General features: G+C 42.0%; 1 protein-coding gene across 1 annotated transcript in view; it reads right to left on the bottom strand.

Annotated features, from left to right (window-relative positions):
* Window positions 1-12,074, bottom strand: part of LOC119647110 (protein peste-like) — an 86,001-nt gene extending 73,927 nt beyond the window's left edge. The window contains exon 1 of the mRNA XM_038047888.1: window positions 11,417-12,074. The gene's annotated coding sequence lies outside the window, so the exon portion shown is untranslated. The remainder of the gene's footprint in view (window positions 1-11,416) is intronic.
* Between the last annotated feature and the right edge of the window lie 8,840 nt (window positions 12,075-20,914).

Below are 20,914 nucleotides of genomic sequence, written 5' to 3'. Positions count from 1 at the left end.
ATCTAGAGAAAGCGTTTGACCATGTGCCACACGAACTCATCTGGTATGCTTTACGACAACACTTAGTGCCAGAAGAACTCGTGCACTGGGTTCAATTGCTCTACCACGATCCGAAAAGTAAAGTTCGAAGTATGGCGGGTGTTTCAAAATCGCTTCCTGTCTCTGTTGGTATTCATCAAGGAAGCCCTATCACCACTTCTTTTTATTCTTGTTATGGACACCGTCACACGGGATATCCAACGTCCAGTGCCCTACACACTGCTTTATGCAGATGATGTTTTCCTAGCATCACATAGCAAAAATGATCTCAAGCAACTTGTCAAAAAATGGAATGATCGCCTCATGCAACGCGGTCTCAGATTGAGTCTAAACAAAAGTGAATTTTTGACGACCGATCCCCATGAAACAGGCATAATTACTGTCAGCGGAGGTGGTTTGCCCAGAACTGAGCAATTTAAATACCTCGGATCAACGCTATCAACCAATGGAGAACTGCGTTATGAAATTGCTGCACGCATTAACGCAACGTGGATGAAGCGCCCTTCTACAGCCGGTGTTCTTTGTTTTCGTCGTATCAACGAACGTCTCAAATTTAAAATTTACCCCAATGTCGTCCGGTCTGTCACCCTCTATGGTTCTGAGTGTTGGCCGTCTATTAAAGATAATGAACGGCGTCTTGCGGTAATGGAGACGAAGAGTTACGTTGGACTAGTGGAGTCACACGTTTTGATCACATCCGAAATGAGGGTATCCACGATCGTTATGGGGTTACACCGAGGCGTCTTCGATGGTATGATCTCGCAATTCGTGCTAATGAGAATTCACACTCAAGATTGGTCTGAACATCGAATCGATGGTAAACAACCAAGAAGAAGAAATGAATACTTTTATCAACTTTATTTGTGCAGATATCGGAGCGGGATATATTTTGAAGCCTAAATTTCGTTGTGTATCTACACCTCTCAATTTTTCAGATTTTTCGGCTTTTTGAGGATCATTTAGTATTTTGCGCCCTCAAATATGGGACCAGTTTCGCCAAGCACCAATTGAGCCCTTTCATTTGACGCACCCCACATGGCCACATTCTGTGAAAAAAAATTTTTGCACCCTCCATTCACATGTATGGGAAGCCGTTTTCAACACAAAGTGGCGCCACACACTCTCACCAATTTTCGTGACAATCGGTCCAGCCGTTTCCGAATAAATCGGGTGTGACAGACAAACAGACGTACAGGCAGACATCTACTTGATTCTAATAAGGTTTTTCCATGCTGTTTTAGAGTACAATAAATTCACACGAAATAGATAACTTTGATAATAATAGCACGATTTCCTTCAAACTTTCTAATATCATGCTCTATATTGTATTTTGTAGTCCAAATTTAAGGGGGCGTTCCAATGAAATTGGAATACTGCAATTAGCTCTTACCGAACTAAGGTCGTTATCAGAAGTATTTTTAAGCACAGATTTTATCTAGGCGTACCAATATGATTTTTTTTTCAGATTTTTCGGTTGGGTAGCTTCAACAAATAAGTCATGTCTAGCTTCAAATTTATACTTTTCAACGCCTTACTCCCTTGCTTTAAATGGGGGGGGGGGGGGGTAAGGTATTTAATTTTTTTTTCATTTTTTTTTTATTTTCGAAATTCAATCCGTAATATCTGAAGAATATTGTGTTAAATTTTCAAGTCAATTGGAGCAAAATTGACGAAGTTATGAGTATTTTTATACCTGCCGGATTTTTGTACCTATACCCGAACCAACCCCAACGCCCCGACCCGAGCGCGCTATTGTTACCCGGCAGATGTTTCACTCTCTATTAATGTAGTACCTTACCTCCCAGTTCCATCTATCGAAATTTCAAGGCAAGGACAAACGGGTTTATACCTGATCTGTATACTTTGTCAGTGTGGTGTACAAAATTCAGTTAGCAGAAAATATCCTATCGAGTAGACGTATCCACGTGTTCTTATTTTCGCATAATTTCACCTCCGTTTTCATTCATTTTTGTTGCTAAATTATTACAAAAATGCCCAAAAAAATTGGAAGATCTGATAGACAATCAACTGGTTCGAGATTATATCGACCCAAAAAAATTTTACCTCCCCACAAACGGAAAAGCGAAGACATTACGACAAGAAGCGCGTCAGCTAAAAAAATAAAAATGACCGTTGAAGATCAAATTAGGGAGGATCTTGAACGACATTATAGGGTAATTGATTTTTTATTGGTCTTTGCAACAATTGCTACGCTAGTGAAGTGTGTGAAGTGTGATGAAAAAGTAAATTTTCATTCGACTAAGAAAGAAGGTCTTGGATTTCACATCAAAGTGTCGTGCGAAAGTTGTAAACAAATTACAAACGTTCCGTCTAGTGCTCGAATAAACTCTGGTATTTACGAAGTGAATTATCGGTTTGTCTTCGTGATGAGGATATTAGGCCTTGGATTAGTTGGCTGTGATAAGTTCTGCGGCTTGATGGATTTGTCTAGTTCATTTTTATCAAGACCGACTTACAATAATTACGTGACGAAAATGTGCTCGACTATAAGAGAAGTAGCGAATCGGTTTTTTTCATCTGCTACAAAAGAAGAAAGAGCAGCAACAGCCGACGAAAAAAAAACTGAAGATGCCGACGAACTCAGTGTATCAGGCGACGGAACATGGAAAAAAAGAGGCTACTCATCTTTATTCGGCGTCACCTCGCTAATCGGTTACTTTACTGGTAAAGTGCTTGACATTCTCGTCAAAAGTTCATACTGCCACGAATGTAAAATTTGGGAACACAAATTGAACTCTGCCGAATACGAAGAATGGCATGAAGCTCATGTAGATACTGGAAACTGTCAGGCAAATCATACTGGTGCATCTGGAAATATGGAGGTCGAAGCGATAAAAACAATGTTTCAACGCTCGGTAAATAATGGTGTACGATATCGCAACTATATCGGCGACGGTGACTCCAAAGCTTACTCCGGATTAGTGAATTCTAAACCTTATGGTGATGTTTTTCAATAGTAAAAAAAGAATGTGTAGGGCATGTTCAAAAAAGAATGGGCACTCGTCTACGTGAAATAGTCAAAAAGACCGTTGTAGATACCGAAACTAAGGCTGGAAAGAAAATCAAAAGAAAGAGTCTGTCTGGTAAAGGGAAGCTTACGGCCAAAATTATCGATAAATTGACGGTATACTACGGATTGGCTATCAGACGTCACTCTGATTCCGTAGAAAATATGAAGAACGCTATCTGGGCAACGTTCTTTCACTACAGTTCGACGGACGAGAATCCACAGCACGAAAAATGCCCGAGCGGCGCGGACTCCTGGTGCGAATGGCAAAAAGCTGCAGCTGCTAATGCATTGGATTCGTTCAAACACACGTATTGTGCTCTTCCCAAGGATGTTTTGGATGCAATCAAGCCTATCTACGAAGATCTGAGCAAAGATGCCCTCCTGGAACGATGTGTCGGAGGCTGCACGCAGAACACCAATGAGAGTTTGAACCAACTTATTTGGAAAATCTCACCGAAGCACTTGAGTGGAACCTCTGTCGTCGTTGAAATTGCAGCTTATGTGGCAGCCAGTGTCTTCAATGAAGGTTCGTTTGCTTTACTCACCTTCATGCAAGACATGGAAATCAGTTGTGGATCAAGCGCTCATGACTGGGCGCGATCCACTGACTCCATACGCATAAGCCGAGCAGAGCAGGAAGCTGAACGACAAACCAAAAAAGGCAGGATTCTTCGTAGGCAGGAGCAAAAAGATGCATTAGACATCATCGATGATAGCAACATCCTCTATGGACCTGGCATTGATGACTCAGTGTGAGGTATGTCGATAAAATTCGCTTATAAACGTTTTAACTAGATTTTTTTGTGATTAAAACTTTAAAGCGTTTTTCCCACAACTCACGTTTTCAAAGTCGGTGCCCCTGATAACTCCAAAACTACTGCACCGATCCTTTTGAAATTTTAAACACTATTTCTGTACATCATTTACGAGGTAACGCTGTCGAGTTTTTTTTTTTTTATTCATAATTTTGATTTTGCAATAACAAATTAGCCGATTTTTTTCTACAAAATTGTGTTTTTCACTTTAAAGTGTTCGAAAAAATGAAAAAAATTTGGGAAAAAAAAAAATCCACAGCGTTACCTGGGGAAAACTATTATCTAACGAATGAACTTTGATTTTTTGATTTCAGATGATCCAGCACCAAGTTATGAGGGGCACCGCAATTCAACTTTTTTTCGAGACACGTCCGAACAATTGCTGCCATTGCCGTATTTTTTAATATTTCTTTGTAAAAATTTGATGAAACATTCTTCGAATGTCATACTTTAATGTACCATTGGTTGAGTAAATAAATTTTAACTGTGTCGTTAGAAAAAAAATCACAAAAACATGGCTTTTTTTGTACGATTTGACCTTACCGCCCCCCCCCCCCCCCTTAAATCTAAGACCTAAAATAAAGTACTAACTGAGACCTTTCGATTGATACCCCACACGACTATATTCAGATAAAAAAAAATGCACTGCCCGTTCGTCCGCTAAGGCACCGATTTTTTTTTAAATACATAGTGACATATTACAATATACCTATATATATATATATATATAACTTAACAATAAAACAGGTTATATTTTTAGATATTTCAAGGAATAAAATATGCATTTTATGAATATATCGAAAATTATAAAATCTGACCTTCAATATCTTGAAAACTAAGCGAGATATTGAATAATTTTATTTATTATTTTCGTGTTTTTTGGGTCATTTTAACGGAATCTATTATTAAATCGCGGTTGTAAATAAACGATAACCGTGCAACAGACAGACAGCGAATCGATTTTAATAAGGTTTCGTTTCTACACCCAAGCTTAAAAAATACTTTTCAACCCCAATAAAAATTAAAGTTCATGGTTGTTTATCCATTTCTGATACTGATTGTATATATTATATGTATGTGCTTGCGCCATATACGCCTCGTGTTTAATGTGTTCTAATACCTTCGTGTCAGCAGTTCATGCAAATTACCCATTTAAAAAAAATCGTTAATGCATATCCTGGCAATGCAACTACTTAACGGGGGAATCCCCAAACAAGCTGCAGTTGAGGGGTTTGGTTTATGCATATTTATGTGTTCAGTCATAAATAGCCCCTTTATGTTTTCTATTTAATGTTCTCAGTCATTTGCAAATGATCATTTTTAAGGTTTTGTGTAAAACAAAACCTTATTAAAATCGATTCAATATCTGTCTGTCTGTCTGTCATACGCACTTTTTTCCAAAACCGATCCGAATGAAATTTGGTGGACAGATTGGAACTATGAAATCCCACGCATACAGCGAGTGGCATAAATTTAGGGGAGTTTAAAGGGGGGCTCCCCATACATGCAAAGGGGGGATTCAAATTTTTTCACCGGATATAATCGTGTAGGGTATCAAATGAAAGGTCTCGATTTGCACTTTCCGAAACTGATAATTTTAGATTAGTTTTAGCATGAATTGCGAAGTGCGTGAGTAAGGAGTCAAAATGTACGCACTTAAAGTGAGACAGGACTCATTTTCCGAAACTACCCAACCTAAAAATCCGAAAAAAAATCAGAGTGATGCGCTTAGATGAAATCTAGACCTCAAAATATGTCCCATTCCGATATCTGCTCAAATAAACTTACTAATAGTATATTACTACTTTTAGAAATTTACTGAACACCCCCCTTAAATTCATCCTAGGACTTCCGAAATAGAGGACAATATTTCGTATTTACGTGCTAAATTTTGTGGAAATCTGGCCGTTAACGCCAAAGTTATAGCAGTTCAAACTTAGCAATTTCGCCTGAATTTACTGCTTCAAAAGCCAAGCAAATAAGATGCTGACGTCATAATTAACCGAAATAATTAACATTCGCGTGAAATATTAAAGTCGTATTTATGAAGAATCTATTTATCTGCAGGTCTGCAGGTGAAATCTAATCTTCGAGAGATGTCCCATTCCGGTATCTGCTCAAATAAATTTACTAATAGTATATTATCAACTTTTAGAAATTGACTAAAATCTTCCCTTAAGTTCATCCACCGACATAGAGGACAGTCTCGTGCATACACGTGCCAACTTCCATGAAAATCCCACTATTAGTGTCAAAGTTATAGCCGTTCAAACTTATCAATTTCGGGCGAATTAACAGCATCCTAAGCCATACAAATAAGATGCTGACGTCATAATTAACAAGAATAATTGACATTCGAGTGAAATATTAAAATTCCATTCAAGTAGAATCTAATTTTCCCTAACCCTTTTTAAGGTTTTGTGTGTAAAACAAAATCTTATTAAAATCGGTTCAATGTCTGTCTGTCTTTTTTTTTTTGAGGAGGCTCTGGCCTGGGCACGCCAGAGTGTGGGATTTTTACCCACTAAAACCACTTCCGACTCCCCCCCTTACCCCGTGGAACCACCTTTAGGTATTACATCACGGGGCGGAGTTAGCTTACTTTAACTAGGTCTCCTTTCGTCTACCCGCATGGTTCGTAACCGCGTCTTCCTCACTTCTTCTGCTTTTCGCAATTTATCTTGGATTACAGCCATCATGGAATTGATCGCATCCCTGTCTTCTTGACAGGCTACCATTCTCCGGACAAAATTTTCCGGTGATAACACTTCACCTAGGGCTTCCTCTAGGTTTCTCCTTTCTTCCACGAACCTAGGACACTGGAAGAAAACGTGCGCTGGGTCCTCTGGGTCCCTGCAGTTTGGACAATTAAGCGAAGTGTCCAATTTAAACCTGTACAGGTATTGACGGTATCCTCTATGGCCGGTGCGAAACTGGGTGAGATTATAATAGATCTCCCCATGCTTTCTCTCCAGCCACTCCTCGATGGAAGGGATCAACCTGTAAGTCCAACGACCCTTTTCTAACTGGTCCCATCGCTGTTACCATCTGCTTATGGATCTCTCCCTTTCGGCTTTTTTCACCTGCGATAAAGGAGAGATGGACCTGATGTTATAAAAGTTCACCATTTCGGTTGTCAGGATGTCAATCGGCATCATTCCCGGTATGACGAACGCTGCATCGTCTGAGACGGTCCTGAAGGCAGAACACACCCTTAAGGATGTTCTTCTGTAAACCGTACTCAGTTTATGTGTATTGCCGAAAACCTGCAGTGCTTTTCCCCAAACTGGGACTGCATAGAGCATGACAGAGCACACCACCCTGGCTATCAGCAGCCTGCAAGTATACCGCAGGCCTCCTACGTTCGGCATCATCCTTGCGAGAGCCATATTTGTGGTGGATGTTTTTTTACAAGTGTGCTCTATGTGCTGCTTAAAATTGAGTTTTCCGTCTATCATCACTCCCAAGTATTTGATGGCCGGCTTGGAAGTGATGATCCGATTCCCGATTCTAATGCAGGCGTAATTTCTTTTGCGGCGCTTAGTGATAAGGACCGCTTCCGTCTTTTCCTCCGCGAGTGCCAGTCCAGCACTGTCTAGCCAAGCCTTGACAACACTGATTGCTTCGCTTGAGTACAACTCAGCATCCTCGAGATGCTTTACGACCACAACCAGTGATATGTCATCGGCGTAACCCACCAGCGTGGCTTCCTCCGGAACGGGAAGGTTGAGTACATCATTATACATGATGTTCCACAGTAGTGGGCCCAGATATGCCGTCCAGACCTGGGGCTTTGCTATCGCCTATTCGACTGCAGATCTCCAGCAGCTCGTCCCTGGTGACTGGTGGAATCGGCGTCACATTCACGGGACGCTGGAAACTGTTAGTACCCTGCTCTTGCTAGGGAAAAAACCCTTGGATTATTTTCAACAAGAGCCTAGGGCACGTAATCTGCGGAGATGATCGGCCTCTAAATCGCCCTGTCAGATTTTATAGGCGCTACCCCACGGATTTATGTCCGCTTCCAAACGGAGCTCCTTGAAACATTCCCCCTTACTCCGCTGGATGGCGAGCTTGAGGTTCTTGCGAGCTTCCCTATAGGCATGCTCCTTTTGCCTTTGATCGATCCTACCTATTGCTCTCTGAGCCGGTAGTTTGGCTCTGTGGCAAATTGATCGAAGGCTGGCAAGTTCACTATTGCACCAATAATTGGGCCTTCTAGTGGAGAATGAGCATCTCCTAGGCATCGACGCATCACATGCCTTAGAGAGGCTTTGTGTAGCATGGAGAGCTCTATCCGTGGAAGTGCCTGATTTGCTAGGCAGGCCTAGCCACACCTCCATGAATGTTTGCTCATCCATCGCTTTTGCAGACCATCCTGGTGTTCTTCTGGATTTCGGCTTCCGGGGCGCGGATATCCTGCCTTGTGGCTCCATCCTTAGTTCAAAGGTGGTTGCCTGGTGGTCGCTGTACGTGAAGTCCTCGCTAACTTGCCAGGACATGTCACGTGCCAGCGTAGGGTTGACAAAAGTCAGATCTACAATTGAACCAGTTCCCCTTTCTGATAAGTGTTGATATCGCCTTCGTTGGCCAGAACTACATCTAACTGGACAAATGCTTCTAATAAGCACCGCCCCCATGCGTTAGTCACCGGCTATCACCTTTAGACCTCGTCCCCCTGCGTCGTGAACAAGATCATCTAACAGTTCTTCAAACTCAGGAAGTGTGAGGCTCGGTGGAGAGTAGCAGCTGTATACGAATAAACCGCTTATTTTCCACACACACCCACTAGCCGCCTGACGCATGCTATATTGTATGGCTTGCCGACCGCACGCCCATATCGCCGCTCCACCAGTCAAATCTGTGATCCATACACCACCGTAGAGATTTCTGTACGGTTCACTAATGATAGCAACCTCCATCGCGGATTCGTAAGTGGTCTGCGCAAGCAAATCTTGTGCGACCCTGCAATGATTAAAGTTTATTAGTATTAACCTCATTTTTTCACAGCAGTTATCGCCTTCCTAAATTCCGGACATTTACAACTTCCGGAGATACGTCGGTTATCCCGTCCCTCCTTTTCTTCGCACTGCTTGGCAATATGTCCTTTCTCCCCACACCTCCGACATCGATCGGATCGATCGATGCCACTAGTGCATGCCTTCGCGAAGTGTCCAAACATTTGGCATTTGAAGCACCTCTTTAAAGAGATCTGTTCCCTTAGCCGGCAAACAACCCATCCAATTCCAACCTTCCCCACGGCCAACAATTTCTGTGCTGACTACACTGGCAGTGCTTCGGATTTTGCTGACATTTCCGCCTAGGTCTTTTAGGTCAGGGTCAGATTTCACCTTCTTCGCATACGTTAGATGTCCTCTGCGGAAAATTACAATTGCCTCTGGACGAATTCGCATCTTTGGCTTCTTGTCTCTTTTCTTGTTCACGACCGTGGTCCAACCACCGCTCTTATTTTCTTTCGGTTTCGCTTCGCTAGCCGACGTTCCTACTTTGGACACTTTGGGCCCTTCTGAACTTCTAGTTCCATTTGTTGGACTGGTCGAGACTCCTTTTTTCCATTTTGGAGCCTGTTGATTCCCCAAAGCTTCGGCCTCCTTGTATCGTATTCACTTACCTGATTGAAGATCGATGATCTTGTGCTTTAGTGTCATTTTTCCGAGAGTAAATGATCATTTTTAAGGTTTTGTGCAAAACAAAACCTTATTAAAATCGTTTCAATGTCTGTCTGTCTGTCTGTCTGTCACACACACTTTTCTCCAAAACGGCTAAACCGATCCGAATGAAATTTGGTGGACAGATTGGAACTATGAAATCCCACGCATACAGCGAGTGGCATAAATTTAGGGAAGTTAAAAGGGGGGCTCCCCATACATGCAAAGGGGGGATTCAAATTTTTTCACCGGACATAGTCGTGTAGGGTATCAAATGAAAGGTCTCGATTTGTACTTTCCGAAACTGACATTAGTTTTAGCATGAATTGCAAGTACGTGGAAACTACCCAACCTAAAATCCGTAAAAAATCAGAGTGATGCGCTTAGATGAAATCTAGGCCTCAAAATATGTCCCATTCCGATATCTGCTCAAATAAACTCACTAATAGTATATTACTACTTTTTAGAAATTTACTGAAAAATCCCCTTTAAATTCATCCTAGGATTTCCGAATTTTGTACCAACATAGAGGACAATATTTCGTATATACGTGCTTTCGTGGAAATCTAGCCATTAACGCCAAAGTTATAGCAGTTCAAACTTAGCAATTTCGCGCAAATTTACTGCTTCCAAAGCCATGTAAATAAGATGCTGACGTCATAATTAACGAGAATAATTGAAATATTAAAATTCCATTCAAGAAGAATCTAATTCTCCCTAATCCTTTTTTATATTGGATGTTGGTTAAATTCTTGGCATTTGCTAATAATATTAAACTCAGTGTGAAGCGTTTGAGGTTGACTATTATCAATACAGGGCTTTCCATCAAATGATTTATTTAAATCGCTTTCTAGAAAATAGAGGACAATGGAATTTTTAGCTATATTACACGGAGCTATCGTGCACTCGTCGCTCCTCACACCTTTTTCTTTTCCTTCAGCCTTCAGTTCACAAGCGGGGTCGGTTCGTCGTGATCGGTTTCGCCATTTTATTTTATTAAATGCCTGATCAGGATGTAATCGCGAGACCTTTAAATCCCCATCCAGTGTATTATTTTGGCCGACTTTTTGGTTGTTTACCATTGACTTCGATGTTCTGACCAATACTGGTTGTTGAATTCTCGTACGCGTGAATTACGTGACCACACCATCGAAAACACCTCCTCGCAGTTTTTCCACGATCGGTGCAAACCCATATCGATCGCGGATATTCTCATTTCAGACTTGATCAAAACGTGCGACGCCACCAGTGCAATTCAACATCTTCGTCCCCATTACCGCAAGACGCCGTTCATTGTCCTTTATAGTCGACCAACACTCAGAACTATAGAGAGCGGCAGACGGAAGACATTGCAGTAAATTTTAGATTTGGGGAGTGCGCTGATACGTTGATCACAAAGAACACCAGTTGGGGAATGCCACTTCATCCATTTTGCGTTACTTCGTGAAACAATTTCGTTACGCAGTTCTCCATTGGATTATAGCATTGACTCGAAATATTTAAATCGCTGAGTTTCAGCAATGGCGGTAACGTGCCCAGAACTGACCGATTTCAATATCTCGGGTCAATGCTATAAGCCAATGGAGAACTACGTTATGCTCCTCACATAGGGAAACACAAAACCTTTTATACCTGAAGCGTGAAGCTTCCGGTTTCCCGTCTTGTTTCGAGTTAGGAGTATTTTCCGTTTGCAAATATCAACTTTCTGATTTATGCGCCCCATGTGGGCACCATACTTGTACGAGTACTTGGTTAGAATCTGAGAAAATTTCATTTTACACAATTTTAAAGTAGAAAATTTCCTGTAAAATACTTCAACCACGTTTGGTTCATAGTATTCAAAAAAAAAGTTAATATCTTACCGAATGATTTTATTCACCGACTGTATCTCAATCAGCACCAGACTTGTTCCTCCGATTATGAAACCTTCCCCTGGGATATTTCCAAGCTGCCCCCTGCCAGGACACAACACACAAATCACTCTACGTCGTAACTAGTTGCACTCAAAGGATATGTCTTTGTATCCTTTCAACAAAGCGCAATTCTCCGCGACGTAACGTTAACACTGCGACCATGAATACTTGAGGAAAAATGATAATATATTGACGCCAGAATTAGTCACACTATGGCCTTATTTCTAGAGATTAGCTTAATTCACTTCACGAGAACACTACGCGCGATCTTTGTATCTTGAGTGAATTTAGATAAGAAGATTCGAACCATATGCATGCGCACTTGAGGAAGTATCTAAAAGTGGGTTCCCGCGAGCAGAGCAGCAAAATCAACAACCTGCAACGGCGACGTACTATCAAGAACTGATAGCTTTACTTGGCCCTAGACAAGCGTTTGTCCACATTCCACGACTACGCAGCATTCAAGGTGTTAATCTGTACTGTACTATCGCTCACGCTTTATATACCACGAGGCTTCGAGTCTGATACGCGAGCGCGGTCTAAGAAATATTATTAACAGAAAATATTGTATCTGAGACAAAGTCGAGTGTGTCTACGTCTCTCCAGTCCACCCAACTAACAACAAAAGTATATTTACTATCTAAACTCGTACATGGGCGACATAAGCTACAAACTTTGATTTTATTATTCTACAGTCTTGGATGTACGAATAAAATCATTAAATTAATTGGGAAATTATAGCGACGAAACTATAAAAAGAATGAAAGATTGTCTTGGAAGATATTTTCCTTTTTATTGGCTAAAAGTATCTAATCTGTGCAAATACGTATTTCGGGGACCAACTGTCTCCTTCTTCAGTGTGAAGGACAAGATAAAACACTGAAGAAAGGAACAGTTGATTTCCAAAATATATTTGTATAGATTAGATACCTTTAGTCAATAAAAAGGAAAAATATCTTCCAAGGCAATCTTTCATTTTAAGACTTCGACTAGCAAACTACCTTTCAATTGAAACCATCTAAAAAGAAGTTTTAATCCGACGAATTTATATTAACTCGGCAAAAATGTAAGAAAAGGGAAGCATTCCTCTACTTGATTATTCATACATGCTGCCTACAGCCGTACACTAGTAGTCTTTTCCGGACACGCATTTATTTGGGGACCTCAATCATAGTACAGCCATGACTGGCACGCGGTGTGTGTGTATGTGTATGGTGAGGGAGAAGCTACAGCTTCTGAGCACTCAGGCCGTGTTGGCCCATTGTACTTGCCTCCCCCGTCTAACGGAATATTCCGGATTCGTTAACGTATCGCAAGATTTCCGTTAGTGGATGTGATGCTACCCGTCGCAATTGGAGGACATCGGTACCAAAGATCTGATGCCTGATGCGTCCATAGGCGGGGCATTCACATAGGAAATGCTCCGTGGATTCCGCTTCCTCATTACAGGAGGGACACGTATCATCTTCGGTGATTCCTATTCTGAACATATGCCCAGCTAGTGAATTATGGCCTGTCAGAATGCCCACAATACACCTGCAAGTCCTCCTGCTTTTCGACAGGATAAACTTTGCGGTACGTATGTTGGGTTCTGGCAGGAAAAGTTTGGTGTGTCGAGCAGCATTTAAGCTCTGCCACCTATCGTTACGGGAAACTTGTTCCCAATTTTTGAAAACAGATTTAGCCAATGCTACTGATACCCCAATTGCTGGCCCCGGTCCCGGCATAAGGGAGATTGACCCCTCTTTCGCTAAAGCGTCCGAGATTTCATTTCCCTCTATGCCACAGTGACCAAGTACCCAGAGTAGTTCCACCGTATTGAACCTAGACATAGAGTTCAAACGGTTTCTGCATTCCTGAACGATTTTCGAGGTGATCAAAGGACTGCTCAATGCCCTCAGTGCAGCTTGACTGTCACTGCAGATTGCGATGCGCTTGCCCTTCAACCGCTCGTCAATCACCCAGTTTGCCACCCTTAGACTCGCATAAACTTCGGCTTGAAAAACCGTTGCATATTGTCCCAAAGGAAAAGCCCACTTCTCGTTTTTATTCGAGAGGTAGACTCCGGCTCCAGAACCCTCTTCTGTTTTTGAGCCATCGGTGTAGAAGACTTCCGTATTTCTCTGGGTCTTCCCAGTCCTTTCTACGCTTCAGGGTAACTACATATCTTCTACCAAACAGATGTATGGGGACACGAGAATCGGAAGGCATTGTAAGAACTGGATTTAGTCCTCCCAGTAACTCTTCCAATGCTCTGTGCCCCCCACATTCGTTGTTTTCCCATAGATCTAATCGAATTAGCTTATGAGCTGCTCTCATTGCAGTGCTTTGAATAAATATATCCAGGGGCTGCAAATTGAGTAGTGCATTCAGAGCTGCGCCGGATGTCGTGCTCATGGTACCAGTGATACCCAGACAAACAGTTCTTTGCAGTGCGTCTAGTTTACGGTGAAAACTTTTTGTCTCACCTTAACCCACCACACTATGGATGCATATACGAACATCGGCCTAATGATAGCAACGTATATCCACATTACCACATGAGGCCTGAGTCCCCATGTCGAGGCAAAGGTCCGTCTGCACAGCCCATAAGCTGTGAGAGCTCGTTTCATCTTTACCTCTACATGTTTCTTCCAAAGAAGTTTTTTATCTAGAAAGACCCCCAGATATTTCACTTCTTCGGAGAGTTGAAGGGTAGTACCCCTCAACTCAGGGAGACAAAGTCCATCCAGTTTTCTCCTTTTTGTGAATAAAACCATTGTGGTTTTATTTGGATTAACTGACAAACCATGTCTAAGGCACCAGCTGTCTATCAAATCAACGGCACGCTGTATATTCCTACACACCGTTCCAAGATCCCGATCAACAGCAAGTACAGCCACGTCATCAGCATAAGCTTGAGCGTGTATTGGCAAATTTTGCAGTTCGCATAGCAGTGAGTCGATCAGCATATTCCACAGAAGCGGCGAAAGCACACCTCCTTGGGGGCAGCCCTTCGTTGCTTCTGTAGTCAAGTAGCGATTGACCCCTACCTCAGCGCACAACAATCTTTGCGTTAGCATAGCATGGATCCACTTAATTAAAGCATCATCAAAACCATGCGCTCTGGCGGCATCACAAAGTTTTTGAAAAGGCGTACAGTCAAAAGCCCCTTCAATGTCCACGAACACTCCAATCGCGTACTCACCATTCAAAGTTGCATCCTCTATCTTTGTGACCAAAGAATGAAGAGCAGACTCACAGGACTTTCCACGTTGGTAAGCATGTTGGTTTTCACTAAGTGGGTGTGACCTAAGTACGTTTCCACGAATGTGACGCTCCACCAGTATCTCCAAACCTTTCAGCAAGAATGAAGTCAAGCTGATCTGTCTGAAGTTCTTTGGATTAGAACAGTCATCTTTCCCAGGTTTCGGTATGAAAACTACCTTAACCTGTTGCCAAGAAGAAGGCACGTAGCCCAGAGCAAGACATCCTCGAAAAATATTTCTTAGAGGTCGTTCTAAATGCTCCATACCCTCCTTTAGCATTGCCGGATAGATGCCATCCATGCCAGGTGCTTTGAAATGTTCAAAGGACAGTATGGCAGCTCTCACCTTTTCATGAGTAACAACCGCTTTCGCAGTGTTCCAGTTCCCCTTGCAACGCTTGCGTGTTAAAGGGGTTGCAAGAACCGTCAACTCTCCCCCTACCACTTTTCTCACCCGATCTCCCGGGTGGTGTACTTCCAGGGGGGTCTGTACTGAGTCCAGTCTGGAGCTCGTCAAAGTACCGTCGGGTTTTCTAAGAGAATCCAACTTGGCCGACTCATCCCTTTTGAGGACTCTGCACAGCCTTGAAGTCTCCCTTTCGCCTTCCAGTTCGTCACGGTACGCTCTAAAGGAGTCTTGTTTCGAGCACCTGACGAGCCTCTTATATTCACGTTGTGAGTTCCTGAAATTTAACCAGTCTTCGTCCTTGTTACTTTTGCAAACACGATTTAGAAGTCGCCTGGTTGATTTCCTGAGTTTTTGCAGTTCTCGGTTCCACTAAGGAACCGTTTTACCGCTTTGGCCTCGGGAAATAGGACAAGCCTCTTCATAGCACTCTAAAAGTGTGCAGTTCAGAGTTTTCAATTCATCTTCCAACACCAAAGGAGTCCTTAGTCGCCTAGGGAACTGTACTTTATTGCCAAGAAGTTGATTGAACTTTGCCCAATCCGTTTTCCTAGGGTTGCGTCTTTGTACTGCAGACTGTTCGCCCGCAATAGTCAGTCACAGCGGTACTCGTTTATACTAAGGATAGGTTCAGCATTCATTCCTGTGCCACAATTAAGGAGTACATCGTACGGTTGTAAAGCGCAACAATATGGGGACAACCACCATCAAACTACCACAAGAAGGCCAACCACAAGAAACCGGGATGAAAAGATATCCCCTTAGGAATTCTCCTGGAACATATACTCTCAGAGGGACACTCCGGCTCCAATAATACCAGATAATCTCTTATGAGGCATCGGGGCAAGAGCCGCTTTAGATAAGTTCCTTACAGACTTGGATTTGATCGCCCTCCTCGAGTACATGGGGGCCTGGGCTGCCTGGAATCAACTCGGTGACAGTTAGAGGCTACAGGAAATTTTAACGAAATATACTGGCCTAAGAGAGATTGCTAAGGAACTGATTACGATGAGAGCCCAGCGTTGCATCACCTCGTCACCAACACGGTCATCAAGGCTGTCAACCAACCAAAGTCCCCTAACAGGTTTGCCAGTCATGGACACCGACTGCGTGAAATAATATATGGTAGCAAACGGCACGTGTTGGAGCTAACACGAATGCTAGCGTCACAATTGTCCGGCTTCAATGATTCCACAAATATGTTATTTATATACGTCGTAACCGGATCGGGTTCAATAATCCTTAAGTGCTCTAGTACAAAAGAGTATAACGTGAATGATTTCATGACGATTCGTTAAATGGGCGCCATTAAGGGTTAGTAGATTTGGATAATAACGGACGATAGTAACAAGATTTTCGGATGAGATAGATGGCTATTTTTGAACATCGATACCAAACCTAATATTCCACCGAAGGCGGGAAGATTTTTGAAAAGTAAGTGCACCCGTTCAAATTAATTACTTCCAAAGTAAGAAGTTTTGAGCGGGCGTGGATGATCTCGCTCCAGACCGCAGCACAGCGAGTCAGAGTTGAAAAAATGTTAAATCTCGTTTGAAACAGCATCCGCCTGTGGGAACGCTCCAGTCAATTGTGGCGTGCCTTGAATGCGCGAGCCTTGTGATGCGTGGCTGCTTGATAGAAGTAATATGAATTCAAAGATTGATTATCACCGTGTCCATGGGATGAATAAAAAGGTTCAAAGCGCGGCATTGAGAACTCTACATTTTTCACCACTTTCTTTTTCAAACATCTCCTTTTCTTTTCTTTTCACTCCACCATCTACTTTTCCTATCCGCTCGCGCAAACGTGTCTCATGTCACTCCCTTTCCTCTTCTTCTTCTTGTTTTCGACTCTTTCGAAAACCAATTCCCCAGCCATGTAGCGCGGTAAAGCAGAGTAGGATGCCACATGGACAAATTTCGCTTCCGTGGCCAAAGTCCGAAAAATCAAATTTGAAGTTTAATTTCAAACTTCAAAAGCGGCCAGGAAAATTATATCGGCGTAACAGGGTGAAGGAATGTTTAAAAGCGGTAATCTGACCAAAACTCACAGAAAACAGAATCCTACTCCGGATGAACTAGCTTTCATACCGCTTGGAGCAAAAATAGTGAAGCTATCCGAGTTTATCAAAAAGTGAAAATCTCAAAGAAAAGCTGACACCTGCCGTTGAATTACAACCGACCTAACAGACATCTAACCGAACTATCATCGACTTACTGCCAAACAAAAAAGTACGGGAAAATGCGGAGCTCCTTTAGGAAATCGGCGAAAAACATAACTAAAGTTCCGCATGGGAAAAAGCATGTACCTCCAGTGCAAGCCCCGGTAAGTTGGAACAAAATGCAAGGCGAGCGAGGATGACATCCACAAAACCTGAGACAATAATTGTTTTCAGCAAAGGCAATCTATTGCACGCGGAAATTTCCAAAAAATATAACCTGATCCCAAAAACATGAGGTCAATATACATTGCAAAAATCTCCACAAAGTAGAGTAAAAATCCTTGCATCTCCTGAATCTGGGTCGCCTCCCCTTTCGAACGAGACATCCCCCACAGAAATCCGACGATTTTCAATTTTTGCCCTTTTTTGCGACCCGGGGTTCGTGCAAATTTTCAATTTTCTTCGGTTTTCACCAAGCCCTCCGGCGGTGGATTTTCCGTTATATCTCGCGTTTCTGGCGTCGTAGAGTAAAAATTCTGGGATCTCCTGAATCTGGGTCGCCTCCCCTTTCGAAAGAGACATCGCCCACAGAAATCCGACGATTTTCAATTTTTGCCCATTTTTCCGACCCGGGGTTCGTGCAAATTTTCAATTTTCTTCGGTTTTTACCAGGCCCTCCGGCGGTGGATTTTCCGTTATATCTCGCGTTTCTGGCGTCGTAGAGTAAAAATTCTGGGATCTCCTGAATCTGGGTCGCCTCCCCTTTCGAACGAGACATCGCCCACAGAAATCCGACGATTTTCAATTTTTGCCCATTTTTCCGACCCGGGGTTCGTGCAAATTTTCAATTTTCTTCGGTTTTTACCAGGCCCTCCGGCGGTGGATTTTCCGTGATATCTCGCGTTTCTGGCATCGTAGAGTAAAAATTCTTGCATCTCCTGAATCTGGGTCGCCTCCTCTGTCGAACGAGATGTCGCCCACAGAAATCCGACGATTTTCAATTTTTGCCCATTTTTGCGACCCGGGGTTCCTGGAAACTTTCGATTTTCTTCAGTTTTCACCATTCCTGCTGACGTTGCTGACGTCGTGGAGTAAAAATTATTGCAAATTAAACTTTTTTTAAGAGGAACAACGACGACTAACGGTTTTGTCGAGAGCAGTAACGCCGACGGAATTCATATTTACATACATTTAGCCTTTTCAGTACACATTTGAGCCAGACGGGAAAGATAGTCCTTTGGGCAATTCTGACTTTTTAATTCATTTCACACTTAACTATACAATATTATTGCATAATTAATTATAGAAAAATTGATTTAATTCGAGGCCTATTTATGACCGACGCATTTATTTTCGAATCTCGAACTTGACTGACTCCGAAGGCAGACCCCATACGAATGCTTTGCTAGAAAACTACTTTGACATTTTGACAGAATCATTTTGTGCAGTGTACACAGGATAGTCTAGTGTACACTGCACTTTGTGGACATTCGAGTCATCTGTTAAAAAGTGTTCTAACTAAATATTCGCCCTTCTGTCATTCAATCTAATTTGACGTCATACATATTTTTCCAAAGTGATTTTCATCAGAATGCGCTATAAAGTGTAACAATATTTACCAGAATCTACATACGTTTATGTGATTGAAATATATCACAGATGGAACCAATTATATTCCTAAGACTGTAGAACTAGAAGACTCAAATAAATCATGTTTTATAAGAGCATACACAGTGTGAGACTGCTTGTAATACAATATATACATATGTAGAAATGTATGGAAAGAGCTAGAGCTTTATTTCTTTTATCTCATAGACAGACAGTAATATTGGCGGTTAAACTATGCTTCGAGAGTAAGACTAGCCGCGAAAAGCTTAGAATAGACGACAGAATTGTTAATTTAAATAAATTCACTCTAAGCATGTGAGTTGCTAAAAATAGAGACACCCACTATTGCTGATTATACTGTGTATGCAATAGTGCAGCACTCATGCGCTCGAGTGTAATTTATCTGTTAATTCTCGTCTCCCCTTTCCAGGCAACAGTTCAAAATCGCTCATGCATCACATTTGCCTGATATGCATAGTGCTCGTGCCAACAGGTGGGATCTCTCAAGAGGTTGCTTGTCGCCTCTGTTTAGTTCCCCCCCCCCCTTCCCCTGCCCGGTGTCTACTACCGCCCTCAAAGTAGTTCCCATAGACGCATGCACCTTAGATACACCTAGCTCTTCCATGTACCTGAATGTATGCGTTATCTAGCATTTATTTGAGGTTTCCGAATCCAGTTCTGTACCTTGACCCGTGGTTTAATGCACCTTCGCTACCATTGAGACTGCATAGTTCTGAATCGAAGGGATTGGGAGTGCAACACTTTAGGTGGGTGTATTTCACGACTATTGTGTCATATGTGACCTTAATCGCTACTATTTATCTACTATAAATATCTTCATTCATTTATTGTGGCACGCAAATGGTGGATTAAAGCAATGCATGTACGGACTACTCATTGTGCTCAAGGAGCAGTCGTGCATAGTATGCATCGCACTATTATGAGAAGTCTAATTGAAATCCGTACATAGAGGTGGGCATATCAACCTCAGCATGGTTTTAAGCCATTTAAAGATCCTTTGAGGTTAAACTTTAACTTCCGCTAGTCCACTTTATAAAGTGTACATACACAATCAGAAAAACGTGTGTTTAGAGGTAGAAATAAGTCAATGAAAATACCTATCAGTATCTGTTGGGTGATGGTGTTGTGCACGAGATGGTTGAGTGTCAGCCTCTCGGTCCTCATGTCCGGGATTCCGATTACGATTCTGGTTTTAGATGTTTATGTTTGTCCCGCTGCTGTAAGCTTATCGCCGTCCCAGCATTATCTACATATATTCAATACATTCTTCTCTTCTGTATGATTGGCTGAAACCATTAACCATTAACCCAGCTCATTTTGCAAAACTTTAAGAGTGATGATAATGAAACTGAAATATAATATCATTAAAAATGAAAAAGAAAATAATAAAGAAGAAGAGACATGGATGGCCTTTGCTCTACAAAAGAATGATAGAAGGCTTACGTCTCTTGATGAGTGAAGACTTATTCTTTCTGACTACCATGAATCCAATTAAATTAATTGATTCTATATGAAAACAGGTCATATCATGAACAAACGAAGTAGCAAGCCGAATACTTTAGATATGAAAGAATATGTGGTTTTGTATGCAAGAAATATCGGACATAATTGTATCATATGCATATTACAAGAAACTCAAAAACTTAATAATTGTATATTAGCTGCGGAACTAACTTCTCACTGTTTCAATAGACGGGTCCAGCTGCAAGTGCTGGTCGATTTTGACATATCTAAAACGTCAGGAACCAAGCTGAGATACATGGTAAACAAACCGCTTTGACACGTTAGTGATTTTATTGTGGCATCATATACTTTTAGTTGTATGAAAATGTCTGATTTTATGCCAAATAATCGTCATTTGCGAAAAGTGTTACTTTTCTCATTTCATTCAAAGAAAACAGCGACCGAGGGTTTAAAAAAGTTTACGGAAATGCTGCTCTAAGTGAAACAATGTGCCATGATTGGTTCCGTCGCTTTAAAGACGATGATTACGATGTCGATGCC

The sequence above is a fragment of the Hermetia illucens genome, chromosome 1, assembly GCF_905115235.1.
Source record: "Hermetia illucens chromosome 1, iHerIll2.2.curated.20191125, whole genome shotgun sequence".
NCBI classification, from domain to species: Eukaryota; Metazoa; Arthropoda; class Insecta; order Diptera; family Stratiomyidae; genus Hermetia; species Hermetia illucens.
This window is presented reverse-complemented; position numbering and strand designations above follow the sequence as displayed.